Below are 2,865 nucleotides of genomic sequence, written 5' to 3' on the forward strand. Positions count from 1 at the left end.
CCGGTCCAGGCTACACCAGCCCACACCATGTCACTGATAGTGTCCCACTCCAGGCTACACCAGCCCACACCATGTCACTGAGAGTATCCCACTCCAGGCTACACCAGCCCACACCATGCTGTCACCAGAGGCCCACTCCTCGTGCAAGCGAGAGTCCCACTCCAGGCTACACAGACCGAACAACCAACTCTGTAGCCATGGTGATTTGGGGGGGTAAGGAGTGAGACAAATAGATGGAAATGTTGTCCAGAGAGAGAGAAAGGGAAGCAGACAAAGGGATTCCTGATGATGAGTCAGAAGAGAGATTACTGTAGAATGGGTGCTAACAGAAAATGTGAATAGTTTAAAATGGGTTGGCTGCACTTGGAGTAACTCGTACATGTCAGAGATAGTTAGAACTGTTGATGCTGGAGTCAGAAATAACACAGTGTGGAACTGGAGGAACACAGCAGGCCCGGCAGCATCAGTGGAGCAGGAAATCCGAACCACCAACTTTCCTGCTCCTCTGATGCTGCCTGACCTGCTGTGTTCCTCCAGCTCCACACTGTGTTATCTCATACATGTCAGAACCTGGAGTGTGAGGCTGGGTAGCAAAAAGTGAAGAGGGTGTTTACATTCTGAAATTGTTAAACTCAGTGTTGAGTCCTGGGAGCTGTGAGGTTTCCAGGCAGGAGATGAGATGTTGTTCTGTCAGTTTGCGTGCACCTTTTCTGAAGCATTGCATCAGGCTTAAGACAAATTTTTTGGCGTGGAAACATGGTGATATGTCAAAGTGGCAGGCAACTGGAAGCTTGGGGTTGACCCCATATGTTTCCTTCCCAACCTGAAAGTTGCCACTGGTGTAGAAATTGGGGACTGATGTAATCTTGAGGTTCATGGCACGGGATTGCCTCCAAAACCCACTTGACTGCCCATCTTGATGAATAATCAGACATATTTTGGGACATCTTCAGGCATTTCTGGAATCATCTCTCTGACATCCAGAGGAAGTTTGTTCTTGTCCTGTGTGCACATTGACACGCCAGTCCCTGTTTTCACCAATGCCTTCTCTGGATGTCTGCATCTGGGCCAGCCTCCCCATCATGTGCTGCCTGCTGTTGGAAAGCAAGAGGTCTCCTTTGTATTCTCTCCTCCAGCTCTTGTGGTTCCAGGAATATTGATGAATGACACCCATGTTTATGAAGAGATTACTGTATGAAAAGAGCAGATGTACATATGAGAGATCATCCATGATTAATCCTTTTAAATAGTATCTTTTAATCTGACATAATTTGTTACATCTGCCTCATTACACATCACCAGTTCCAATCTGATCCATGGTTGCATCCACAGCACATTATTGCAGGAAACTGTCCTGAATACACTAGGGATTATTCCTCATGAATTCTTCTGCCACATTTGACTCTTCCCAATCTACATGAAACTTTAAATAACCCATGATCAATGTATTGTCTTTGTTAAATCGTTATCTTCTGATTTACTGTCTTCCCCACCATGTAGCTACTGTTAGCGGCCTACAGCCTGCACCTACTAATGTCTTCTTCCCCTTTTTATTTCTTACCTCCACCCATATGGATTCTACATCTTCTGATCCAGGATCATTTCCTGCTATTGCACTTATTCCATTCTGTACCAACAACATTACTGTTCCACCCTTCCCTTCTTGTCTGTCCTTTTGAAAAGTCACATACCTCTGAATGTTTTGTTCCCAGCTTTGATTCTTTGTAGCCATGCCTCCGTAATGGCTAGAAGAGCATACCCATTATCTTGTAATTGTACTATTAACTAATTTATTTTGTTCTGAATACTAGAAGCATTCAAGTAAAGAACCATTAATTTTGCCTGTTTACAATTTTCCCCCTTTGATCCTACTACTTGCTGTTTTTCTATGTTTGTATATGTGTCCCCACCTGTTCCACTCTGGGTATTATTATCGAGGTAGCAGTCTCGTAATGCTGCCGTATCCGCTTGCTTTGTAAGCCTACATTTCCTCTCTCCCAAACTCTCCCCAAATCCTCACCCTCTAATTAGTTTAAAGCATTCTCTATGGCCCTAGTTATTCAATTTGCTTGGATGACAGTCCCAGCGTGATTCAAGTGAAGCCCAGCCCACCACCCTAGTAGCGGTATCAGTAACCCACAAACTGAAACCCATTACATCCACACCAATCTTTTAAAGATATTAAACTAGAATTTGCTGGGTCAGCTGAAATAAAGTTTCTGAAATCAAGCAGCCGAACTGAAGAAAACATACGAAGTCTGGTGATGACCTAATGATTAGAAAGGTCACTGGTTTTGATGTGCTTCCAAGTTTACTGAAGAAATGTGTCTTTGTTTAAACTGAATATTATAACAACAGTAATGGACTGAACAATCACAGTAAGTCTGGAAAAATTGAATTTTGTTTTAAACAGACACATGGTGGAGGCTGTAGACCAAAGATGGACTCTCTTTCAACTAAATCTTTTTATTCTTTAACTATTCAAAATGGCACTGGATTGGGCAACAGTTGAAGCTTTTCATTGTATTCTACTGTGTTGTTCATTGTAAGGTACAAGTGACAATAAATCATCTTTCAATAAATCATCATTCACAGTGAATCCAATGTGATAATGTGGATTATTTATCAGCTGAATTTATGATTGTGATAGAATTGTGCTCTGTAAATATCATATGGTTGATTGGATGACATAAAGCGTGAGTAAGCTAAAACTGATGTCAAAGTTTGTTAAAAGAAAGAGATAAGTCTCTTACCGGGGGACCCTAATGGATTAATTGATCAAACCAATGTGGAAATCGTGACATGTTTGTGATGTTTACCAGTGGTCAGACTGATTATTTGCTGGAGACTGGGCAACGTAAAGGT

Source organism: Rhincodon typus, chromosome 6 (assembly GCF_021869965.1).
Source record: "Rhincodon typus isolate 14 chromosome 6, sRhiTyp1.1, whole genome shotgun sequence".
NCBI classification, from domain to species: Eukaryota; Metazoa; Chordata; class Chondrichthyes; order Orectolobiformes; family Rhincodontidae; genus Rhincodon; species Rhincodon typus.